Below are 12,272 nucleotides of genomic sequence, written 5' to 3'. Positions count from 1 at the left end.
TGCTAATTTTTTTTTTTTACTAATTTACTAATGTTAATAACACTAACAAATATATTTTCCATCTGTTGTGAGAATTCTTTTCCTGGGAATACTAAGAAATGCTTATTTAATGCTTTTAAGGTTCTAGTGTCAAACCAATGCTTGATTAAAGTTTTACTGGGGAACCAATAAGTTTACTGAGTTTAGTTACCGAGATAACTGTGGGGTTGCTGACGTATATGAATGACCTGAGGGTATGCACACTGCGATACTAAATATCATCATAATTGGGCTTGTTGATGGTTGTACTCCTTCATTAAAGGAGGGGCAAGTGGGTCAGTCATTGGACCCTCACTGGAGTATCCAGCCACTCTTCCCAGCCAACTGTATGTAATTTGGCCCTAATCACACATTGTTTCCTGGATTTGAGGAGGGATAAAGTATGCAATCTGGGGAAGGCTAGGAAGAGAAGGCTTGACTGATTCTGAGTAAAGGCTTTCCAGTCTGCACACCCTCACTGCACTCTTTATTTCTCTTTGCTTACATCTCAGTGGCATCTAAGAGCAGCTGAAGACTTCCATTATCCATTAACTTCTCTCTTCCACCTTTCCTCAGCTGCCACTCAATGTTTAGAATGCTAAATCAGTAGGTGTTATGATTTAATTTCTGTTGCTGTGATAAAAACACCCTGACAACAAACAACTTGAGGGAGAACGGGAGTAGCAGACAGAAAATTAATGCATACATGCTTAATGCTCACACAACTTTCTCTACTATTTTTGGGGGGCCGGGGGGTCTTCTTGAGACAGGGTCTTCTTGTAGCCTGAGCTGGGCTAGAACTCACTTTGTAGACCAGGCTGGTCTCGAACTCACAGAGATCCACCTGCCTCTTTTACAGTCCAAATTTAAAAAGCAGGAAATGGTACCACCCAATTTTAGGTTAGGTATTTCCACATCAATTTAAATGCTCAAGACCAAAGACATGCCAACCAGCCAATTTGATCTAGAAAATTCCTTGTTATGACTCTCTTCTCAGGTGATTCTGTCCCATCAAGTTGACAATTAAAACCACCCATCTTCATAGGGTTGTTTTTGTTTTGTTTTGTTTATTCTCTTGTGTCTTGTTTGGCTTTCTATTTATGACATTTTTGTAAACTCCTGAGATAAAGCATTCCATCTTGGTGTTCTAAAGTGAGGGGAAACATTTCATCCTGCAAGACAGTTGTTCAAAACTCAGGAAGTAAACAAATCAAAAATCTCAGGAAATCCTGTACACTGACAAGTGCACAGCCCTCTCTCCCCAAAGTTATATAAGCAGTAAGGACTGTGAGAGACACTTTTAGATCTGTGGAGCTATCTGAAACTGGCAGATCAGAAAAGCTCCCCAAAAGAAGCAGTGATAAGCTGAGTTCCCTGGAAGAGGCTCAGACCAGTTGAGGTGCCTGAAAGTTGTGCAGTGTGCTCCTGGCATCATCTGCCTTTAATGAGCTGTCACCCATGGGCTTTAGTGATACAACTGCTTTTTAATCACTTTTGGTCTTGTAAGCAACCTATCACCTATATTCCTATAAATAACCCCAACCACATGGCAGCTAACAACTGTCCACAACTCCAGTCCCAGGGTATCTGACAGCCTCTTCTGACCTCCATGGGCATTGCATGACACAGGTGCACTTACCTACATGCAGGCAATACACTCATACACATAACAAAGAAATAAATAAAAAAATTTTTAAAGTTAAAAAAGAAAGCACAAAAAGTTTCCAAAGCAGCTTGACTGATTAACAAACGTTAAGGATAAATCTGTCATCTTTTTTTTATTATAACACTTCTTGATGGTGTTTTCTTTGTTCTTAATGGCAGATTACACATGGAAACTATGTTTCCAAAAAGTGAAATCCAAAGCTATTCACAATAGCCTCTTCACATCTTTCATATCTTTCATTACCCAAAATGTATCAACAAACCTATCCCTGGGTTTGGCTATAAGATAGAGACAACAATGGATGACCATGAAACTCAATTTTCTGGTGCACACATCACATACTTTTCTAGGAGATATTCCTTTTGTACATGCTGATTAAAACAGTATGGAACTAAATTCAAAGCTACACAGCCCAAGTTTAGTTTTTAAAAATAAATGTGACTTTAATCAAGTTTTCTTTGAATTTTATTTTATCTAAAACCAGAAAGTAGGAGCAGAGGAAGGAAGGAAGGATGAAAATCATTGCATTATGAGAGAAATACAACTGAACTAATTTTAAGCCAATAAGTTTTTTACAAAAAAAAATATTGAAATATACAATGATTATGAGACTCAGATGGCTCACATGGTAGAATTTCAGTGAAATGGGATGTGTGTGTGTGTGTGTGTGTATGTGTGTATGGCTTAGTCACCTTTTAAATTTATTACATTTTTGATTTGTGTTTGTATAATTTATACATGTGGGTATTTTGCCACTGTACAAATGTGGAAGTTAGAATCAATTTTCAGGAGTCATTCTCTCCTTCCACCTTGTGGGATCAGGTTTGACAGCATGTACCTTTTTTGGCTGAGCCATCCATCTGGCCCTGATTTAGTCATTTTGAAAAGACTAATCCCTTTTAAGAAAAAGAAAATCCTAACGTATGTTTATATGAATCTTTAATTTCATGAACTTGAGATCAAAGTTGATGAGATTTCTGCTACTTGATCTTGAAAAGAATCACCTTTGAACAACTCAAGGACTTCATTGTTCGCAAAAATAAATGTTCAAATTGTGAAAGGAGATCCCATTTGTGTTGCCATGAACCAAGAAGCAGCAAATCACTGTTGGTCTCTGATGTCAAGAATTACAGGCATGCTTGACAAAACCAAATATGCCATTGCTCTGAGAAAAGTTAGTATGTGACATAGCACATTATTTTTTTATTTATTTTAATATTTGTATTTTTTTTGTCATATGGCTTTTTTATTATAAAAACTGAGAATCAGGGGCTGGAGAGGACTTGGTAAGAGCCCTTGCTATTCTTTCAGAAGACAGGGGTTCAATTCCCAACACCCACATGGCAGCCAACCACCCGTAACTCCAGTTCCAAGGGACCCATGCCCTCTGCTGGCCTTTGCAGGTTCACACACGGTGAGAAGCAAGAAGTACACACAAGAACCAGATACCACCAATGCTAAACAGAAGCTGTTGGCCTCCCCCAACTACTATTTCCACATTTATGGCAAGGATTCTTGAAAGCATTAAACACTGCATTGAGAATTTCCACTGGGTGAAGTCGGCCTGGATAGCAGACTTGGTTTGCCAAGCTCTTCAGGATCTTCAGCAAGTGCTATTCTTTCCCACTCTCTCTTGCCTTTGACCTTTCTTTCCAGTGTAGTGTAGTGAAACAGATCGCCCATCAATTTCTGCCCCCTGCTTTTCTTCAAAGGTTTTCTTGCATCTGCTTCTGTCTTAAATTCAATAAGCAATCCCTTTCCTCTTCCCATCCTGGCTAACCAATCTAACCTCCATGGCATCTTCAAACACTTCTTTTAATTCATCCTCAGTGACGTTGAAAGACAGGTTTTTGGCCAAAAGTGTTCTTGCAGCCTGAACTTTCTTACTGTCTCTTCCTTTTGGTTTTTCTAGTTTAATTTCATTATCAAACACTTTTAAGCCAGTGAGTTCCAAAGCCTTTTCTAAGGCTTCAGCAGACTCAAAATCAACATAACCAAATTTCCTATTTGTACCAGTTCTGACATCCACAACAGCAAGATCATTTTTAGCAAAAAGTTCACTGATAGCAACTTTTAATTCAGCAACTGATTTGCTAGGATTCAAGTTTCCAATGAACAGATTGCAAGGTGTAGTTGGTTCTGAGCCTTCAATTTTCTGCTTCTTGGCCTCAGGAGCTTCTTTCTGTTTAGTCATTTCTTTTATCCGTTTTCCAGGTGCTTCTTTAACAGGCTCTTCTTCCTCCTCCTCTTCTTCATCCTCTTCTTCCTCCTCTTCATCATCATCTTCATCTTCATCATCTTCATCTTCATCATCGTCTTCCTCCTCCTCAGTCATACCCTTGGCTTTCACAGGAACAACTTTGGCAGGAGCTTTCTTTCCTTTGGCTGGCGTGATCTCCACAGCTTCTTCTTCAGAATCATCTTCTTCTTCAGAATCATCTTCCTCCTCCTCCTCCTCATCATCATCTTCCTCCTCATCTTCTGAGGCAGGAGCAGGTGCTGTTGCTTTTGCCCCTTTTGCTGGTTTCACTGCTTTTACTTTTTTCAGAACTGCAGGCTCAAATTCCTCCTCCTGCTCCTCGTCCTCTTCATCTTCCTCCTCATCACTATCATCTTCCTCTTCCTCTTCATCCTCCTCATCACTGCCTTCTTTCTTGGCATTCTTACCATTCTTTGCTCCCTTGGCTGGGGTGATAGCTCCCTTCTTATTAAGGGGTGTTACCAATGCTTTTGCTTGTGTAGCTCCCTTCTTACCAGGTGTTGCAACTGCTTTGGCTGGTGTAACTGTCTTCTTTGCTGGTGTGGCTCCTGCCTTTTTGCTTGGGGTGACAGCTGCCTTCTTAGCAGGTGTGGCAACTGCAACCTTTTTTGTTTGTGAAACCACCACTTTCTTTCCTGGAGTTGTAGCCTTCTTGCCTTTTTTCTGAGGGATGACAACCTCCTCTCCACTGCTGTCCTCCTCTTCATCTTCTGACATTTCTTCATCTTCACTGTCTTCTTCCACCTCCTTTGGGGGAGGAGCCATTTTCTTGGACTCACTTTGATTTTTACCAGCCTTTGCAAGCTTCACCATGATGGCGGCTTATGGCGACAGGGAGTGCGGTGCGCGAGATGTGCAGATCAGCCTAGAGGAATCCGTGCGACGTCGATGACGCCCGCGGGTACTGAAGACACTGGAGCAAGTACGACTGACTACCACATTATTTTTAATAATCTACTGTATTAAAGTATTGTGGACCAGGACAAAGCACTTGGAGACCCACTTTTAAGAGATCACCAAGGCCCCTTCTTATTACATGATTTGTTCCAAATACAATTACCTTGTCTTTTCAAGGAAAATTTATAAGTTTATCAAACAGATATTGTTGCAGTTTGAATGAGAATGCCCCCCACAGGCACCAAGTACTTGGAAAATTTGTCCCCTGTTGGTGGTGCTATTTTGGAAGGTTTGGGATGTGCAGCCTTGCTAGAGGAAGCACAACGCTTGGAGCAGGCTTTACGAGTTCTTAAGCCTTGATAGATTTCCAGTTGCTTTCTGTTTCCTGTACATGCTTAGAGATGTGATTCCTTGACTTCTTTATGCTCTAGCCACAACGCCTTCCCCGGCATTATGGACTCCAGCCCTCTGAACTGTAACCTCAAATAGACTCTTCATTGTGTAAGTTCCTTTGGTCATAGAGTTTTATCACAGCAAGAGAAAAATAGCCAAAACAGGAGTTGGTACCAGGAAAGTGGAGTGTTGTTGCGAAGAAGCTGACCATGTAATAGCCCAAGCTCCTCCATTTTGTGTAAGTATAACTGGTCAAGACTATAAATCTCTAGTCTGTTGACTCACCTTTCCAGTTTCACTGGTCAAACATCTTTTCATAGGACCACCCCTACCTAGAATGACAGGTTCACCTTATGTTATGCTAAATAGGTGGGCAGAATACCTAGTGCATTAATGAGATAGTGAATTTTTCCTGCCTGGAATCCTGCCTCCTAGCACAGAATTTCTAGACCAGCCACAGTCATGTAGTCTATAAGTCTTCCTGGTTTTCTGAATTCTTCAGAAAAGCATAATCTTTCCTTTTCTTCTCCAAATCCCTTTTCTAAACATGCTTTCTTTATGGCTTTGGCTGCCTTAGCATCTTGTATTTCTTACTTTTTCTCTAAAGCTTCCTTCTCTCAGCCATGTGCCTGACAGTCAGCCATGTGTCTGACCCCTATTCAGGCTATAAACCTGTGTGGCTTTATAGCTTTCTTTCCTTCTCCCCACCATTCTCCTCAAGGCAGCTGCCAAGACTACCAGCTCACCTGTCCCCCTCAGGATTTTTCTTTTAAAATTCTAATAAAATTGTAAAAGCTTAAATCTTGTACCAAGACTTTACCTTTAAAAGCTTGTGTCTCCTCACAGTTAAGTTGGCATTCCCCAAATTGGCTCAGAGTGTGCTGCTGTTGGCAAGAAAAATAGATTCGGCTGATTCAGAATGTTTTGAGTTTGAGTGGTCCTTTTCAGTGGTCCTGAACTCCATAACAACCACGTGGAGTTTTGGAGGAATATGGAAGACTTTGGAAGTTTGAACTAGACAGTCAGTTGATTGCCATTCTAGTAGGTGCATGGAAGAAAGTCGTATGGAGAATAATGTAGATCCAGAGGGAAATGACTGACTTCAGCAAAAACTGGAATATCAAGAGTTTGGCTGCTGTCTGCTGACAGCCTAAGAGCTTGCCTGAGGCTAAGTTGAAAAGTAATGGACTAATTTCTTTTCTTAATTATTGCTATTTTTAATGCATATGAGATTACTGCCTATATGTATGTAAGTGCACCCATGTTGTGCAATGCCCACAGAGGTCGGAACAGGGTGTCAGACCCCTGGAAATAGAGTTGTACATGATTATTAGCCATGTGGGTGCTGGGAACTGAACCCAGGTCCTGTGCAATAGCATTCCTTGCTTTTCATTAGTGAGTCATCTTTCCAGCCCCATGGACTAATTTTTTTTTTCAGAAAGAAAATCTCAAGGAAACATAACTTAGAAATGGTGGTGTGGCTATTAATGGTGAATATTATGTATAGCTACAGTAAGAAAGAGCAAGTGGGGCAATAAGAAATGCAAAATATATAGCTTGAATTGAAAAAGAACACTGGGATGCTTAATGTTAGAGCTGAGGAATGTGCTGGAGAGGCTCCCAGTGATGGTGATGAGGTCCACTTGGTTTGTATTTAAATAAAAGAGAGGATAAATTCAGGACAAGATTTACCCAGCTAAACTTCCTTGCAAAAGGAAGACACCTAAGGAGTTTTCTTCTAGAAAAGTGAAACCCACAAAAGCTGCTGGTAATGTAGAACAAAGCCAGCCAGGATCAATCCCAAACTGGCAGCCAAACTTGGCAGTGTTCACCTGGCCTTAGAAGCATGAAGGATACAAGAGGAAGGCGGTTATCCATTCTTCCTCCCTGATTTCAGAAGTCTTGGAGGCTAGGTAGCGTGCAGCATGGGCATTCTTGCATAATGAAGTCCCTGACAGGCCATTGTGAAGGTGAAGCCTGATTGGCAGTAGAGACCCAGAGACACTGGAGATGCAAGAGTTGTTAAGAAATTTTCAAAGGAGAGATACATACAGGAAGCGGTAACAGTCAAAGAGATGGATGTTGCACACAGCAAAGTTGGAGGGATGAGCCTTTTGGAAGTAAATTCTCAGAAGTCAAACATGGAGCTAATGAATTTGGTGTTTGCCCTGCTGCTTTGGGTCTGGTTTTGTCCAGTATTTCCTTCAGAGGCCTTATTCCTTCATTTTGGAGTAGTAATGTATATTTGGTTCCATTTTATGTTGGACGTATGTAATTGTCTTTTGATTTTACAGGGGCTTACATTTAAGAGTTTGCCTTGAATCTCAGAAGAGACTTTGGGTTCTGATTTTTTGAATAGTATTGACACTGGTAAAGACTCAATATGGGGACTTTTGAAGGTAGAGTAGAGGATTTTGCATTTTATATGGTCATGAGCCTATAGGGGCCAGGAAGTGGAATGTGGTGATTTGAAAGAGGATGTCCCCCATAGGCTCTAAGTATTTGGACATTTTGTCTCCATGTCGGTGACACAGTTTGGGAAGGTTTTAGGAGGCGCAGCCTTGGTAGAGGAACCATGCCACTGGGGGCAGACTTTAAGAATTCTGAAGTCCTTCCAGATTTCCAGTTGCTCTCTGTTTCCTGTGCCTGTTTGAAGATGTGATTCCTTGACTTTCTGATCTGGCCACCTCTGCCTTCGTGCCCTCTCCACCATTATGAACTCTAATCCTCTGGAGCAATAAGTTCAAAAACTCTTCCTTTTACAAGTTCCCTTCATCACAGTGTTTTATCACAGCAACAGAAAAGTAACTAACACAGACATATACAGGAAAGATAATTTTAATTTTAATTTTCCACCTCAGAATAATTTGCATTTCTATTACTCCAAACATGTAATCAATAATCTGCTTATGTTGTTATCAAAAGCTGTATACACTGAACAAATTTTCTTCATATTCCTTGTTTTTCTCTCTCATTCCATTATTACCTTGTGTTCAGAGCATGGAAAGACTCTAGTCTCCTGATCATTTGTCCTGCTCCTGTACCTGGACAGTCTCACATTCACTCAAATCACAGCTTCCAATATCAGGACATGAGGAACCACATAAGCAGTGTTGTTTTATTTGTTTTGTTATTCCTTTTGCTCCTAATCTGGTGTTCTCTTATCCACAGGTATTTCGAATTCCAAGATTCCCAGGGGTACTTGGTAATCTCAAATACCGTAAACACTAAGACTTTTCCATATGCAAATACTTAAGAAACAGGTTGATTTATTAATTTGTTAGGGTGAAATTTTAACAACAGCAAAAATAAGATAGAAAAGTGTAAGCCAGATTCTATTCTGGGAGGCCTGTGCTGCATATACTCCTGGCTCCTAGGCCCTCTGTGAGGTGCACTGTGATTCCCCCCACTCCATGCTGTCCTTATGACGAACCGACAAAACTGACACAACCTATTCAGGTTTTCATACAGAGTTTATGATATCCAGAAGAGAGTCATTTACAAGGCATGTACTCATGGGCTTTTTTCCCTTTACCTTGGTTAAGCTTTCCAAATCAGTGGCCACCAGAGCATTGGCCAAGATGGTGAACTTTCTCCTGCCTCCTTGGCTTCCTCCATGTCTGTGCTTAGACCCTTCCCCTCATATAATTGAAGCTGATCGATTGGGTGGGAGGAGTGACTGTCTCCCTCTCTGTCTACAGAGTCTCTTAGGGTTCAGACACCCAGCTATTACTAGTTCTTTTGGAGGACTTGCCTATCCAACAAAAATTTACAACAATATAAAGTCACAGGAATGTTTCATCTCGCAAAACATCAAATTCTACTATAGCTATTAAGAACCTCAGCCTATAAATTTTTTTCCTTCCTTATTAGGTTAAGAAATTCCACTATTTCCCTTCCAGAAAGCATTTTGTATATTCCTTTGACACATCTGAATTCTTGGCATCACTACTCCTGGGATTTGTGGTCATTAATAAGTAAAATAAGGGTTCTAGGTACACAGAGACACTAACTGTGATACAAGTAGAGTCAATCTGATAATCTGATAAGCAAGATGGCCACTAAATGACTGATAGGAAGGTAGTGTATACCATTAGGATACATTGCACAAAAGGATGAGTCATGTGTCAAGAAAGATGGAGCCAGGTGGTATAAGAGTTCATTCTGCTATTCATAATGGTACACAATTTAAAATTTATAAATCATTTATGTCTGAAGTTTTTGTCTAAATACTTTAGACTACAGTTGATCACAGATACTTAAAATTACAGGAATCGAAATCATGGATAAGGGGAGACAACTGTACATGCAAAGCACATGTAAAGTAATCTTACTGAATGTCAAGCCATAAAAATGAAATTTTTGAATACTGCTCCAAGATCCCAAATCTGAAAGTCTGAAATCCGAAATGCTCCAAAATTTCAAACTTTTAAAGTGCTAACATGATGTTACCACTCAGAAATTCTACACTGTAAACTTTGTTTTATGTACTATACTGTTTCATGCATGTAAAATCTGCATGAAATATAAGTGAATTTTGTGTTACACAGTTCCATTCATGAGACAGTTCATTATATGTATGCAAATACTTCAAATTAAAGTTCTGAAATCTGAAACACTTTGGTGTCTAGTGTTTCAGGTATGGGAAACTCTATCTGGGGTAGTAAAACACCCATGAAGTTTCATTCCTCAGGTATAGATTGGCATACAAGAAAAGAGAATTACAAATAATGGTAAATACACCATGAAAAATATTTTGTTCACAGGCATGAACAAAATGTAATGTAAAAGAATCCATTGACATTACAAATTGACTCTGTATCAAAGGTGTGAGGAACCTGCAGGTTTGGAGGCTGAAGTTTCATTCCTCAGGTATAGATTGGCACACAAGAAAAGAGAATTACAAATAATGGTAAATACACCATGAAAAATATTTTGTTCACAGGCATGAACAAAATGTAATGTAAAAGAATCCATTGACATTACAAATTGACTCTGTATCAAAGGTGTGAGGAACCTGCAGGTTTGGAGGCTGAAGCCCTTGAGCATCCTAGAACCCACTCAATCAAAACAATCTTAGCAGTAAGGGCTGTGGGGTATCTGGGCGTGGAATGGACAAAGCCTAAACCATCTCCCTTGGTCTTGCTTCACACTGTTCAGGCTTCAAAGTCCTTGACACAGAAAGCATGGCTAATGCTCTGAAAGAGGTTTCAGCGGCAGGAGAGCAATCCCTCAAACTTCATGTTCCACCCAAATGACTTTCAACAAGCAGAACTCTATCTCATATTAAACAGTGGTGCTTGATGGCCAAAATGTGAAATTCAACTACAATAATCTTTATCCTTACAAGAAAAGCATTGAAGCCTCCCTCCAGTGCAAACAAACGCCTGTAAAATGGGATGTTAGGCAATGAGGGGTGAAAGAAACAGGAAAGGCTTCCTTAGAGATGCTCCCAAACCAATGTGTGAAGGCTCAAGTTAAAACACTTTACCAACAGCAAAGTGCTAGTGCTTTAGAGGTTCTATTAAAGTCAGTAGGAACAGGTGTGAGGACCTTGCTAAGGCTGACAGCAGTCTGCTCATTACAGACTTAGCTGATTTTCTGTAGCATTTGGACAACTCAACCTGCTCAACTCACACCCAGTTTAAAGGAGTTCTCTTGGTTTCTTTTAATCATTAAATAAACTTTGCTTAATGAGCAGTTACTTTCTCAAGTTTGCCAAATATCACTTGGCATTGAGTCTAACTAAACATGAGATAGACTCAGGACAAACTTGAACCAAATTACTTTATGGTCTTTTGTTACATGTTCCAGATGGAAATATGAAAACAAAACAAATAAAAAGATCAAAATCTCTGCAAAAGTACCAATTATATTTAAAAAAAAAAAAACACTTGGGAAAGGAGTGAAAATGAGAATTGAGAAATTTTTATTCAAATTGAAATAAAAGTGGGACTACTAATATCATCAGCTAGTTTATCATGTTATTAACATGAAAAGTTAAAAGATAATGCAAGTAGATTCTAAATGTGCTCCCAAATGAACCATCATTTACACATTGCAAAACTTAATTCTTTCATGTAGTTGATTTGTGCTGGATAGCTTTAGTGTCAACTTGACACACTTGGGTTGAGGGAGTCTCAATTGGAGAATTGCCTCCATAGGACTGGCCTGTGGCCATGTCTGTGGGGCATCTTCTTGATTGTTGAGTGATGTGGGAGGGCCCAGCCCACTGTGGGTGGTGCCACCCCTGGGCAGGTAGGCCTGTGTTGCAAAAGAAAGCAAGCTTAGCAAGGGCCAGGGGAGCAAGCCAGTAAGCAGCATGCCTCTATGGCCTGTGCTCCAGCTCCTGCCTCCAGGTTTCTGCCCTAAGTTCCTACCTTGGTCTCCCTGATGAACTGTGACCTGGGACATGTAAGCTGAATAAATCCTCTCCTCCCCAAGATGTTATTGATCAGAGTATTTTGTCACAGCAATGGAGAAATAAACTAGGACATGATTCAACAAAAAAAAAATTAAACTTCCCATTTTCAGAACATAGTTTTCTAAATCATGAGGAAAAATGCTAACTACACAGCAAAAGAATAGGAGAAATACTACAGTAGTTAATTTAAATTGTTACCTTAATGGCATTTAGAATCACCATTGAATCAAATCTCTGAGCATGTCTATAAAGGAGCCTCTAGACTGGATTAATTGAGGCAGGAAGACTCATTAAATGTTAGTGGTACCATTCCATGAGCTGGGTTCCCAATCTAAGGAAAAAGAGTAAGCAGCTGGGTTTCAGCACTCACTGGTCTCTGCTTCCTAACTGCAGATGCAATCTGACCTGCCTCACAGTCCTTTTGCCACCATGATGGACTGTATTCCCTCAAACTGTGGATCAAAATAAACCCTCTCCCAGTTCCTTAGGCTGCTTTTGTCAGTTATTTAAAACATAACTGATAATAGTATCTTTTGAAAATCATGCTGAGCCAGGTGTGATGTCACACATCTTTAAGCCCCATCCTCGAGAGGCAGAGGCAGGTGGACTGAGGC

The 12,272-nt window shown here is 40.1% G+C and overlaps 1 pseudogene across 1 annotated transcript; it reads right to left on the bottom strand.

Annotated features, from left to right (window-relative positions):
• Positions 1-3,287: 3,287 nt before the first annotated feature.
• On the bottom strand, positions 3,288-4,867 carry LOC103740934 (annotated as a pseudogene). The gene has a single exon (XR_001872651.2). The product of XR_001872651.2 is annotated as a nucleolin pseudogene (transcript).
• Between the last annotated feature and the right edge of the window lie 7,405 nt (positions 4,868-12,272).

The sequence above is a fragment of the Nannospalax galili genome, unplaced genomic scaffold (genome assembly GCF_000622305.1).
Source record: "Nannospalax galili isolate Female #2095 unplaced genomic scaffold, S.galili_v1.0 scaffold2380, whole genome shotgun sequence".
Classification (NCBI taxonomy): Eukaryota; Metazoa; Chordata; class Mammalia; order Rodentia; family Spalacidae; genus Nannospalax; species Nannospalax galili.
Note: the sequence above shows the minus strand (reverse complement) of the source record. Positions and strands in the feature narration are given on the sequence as shown.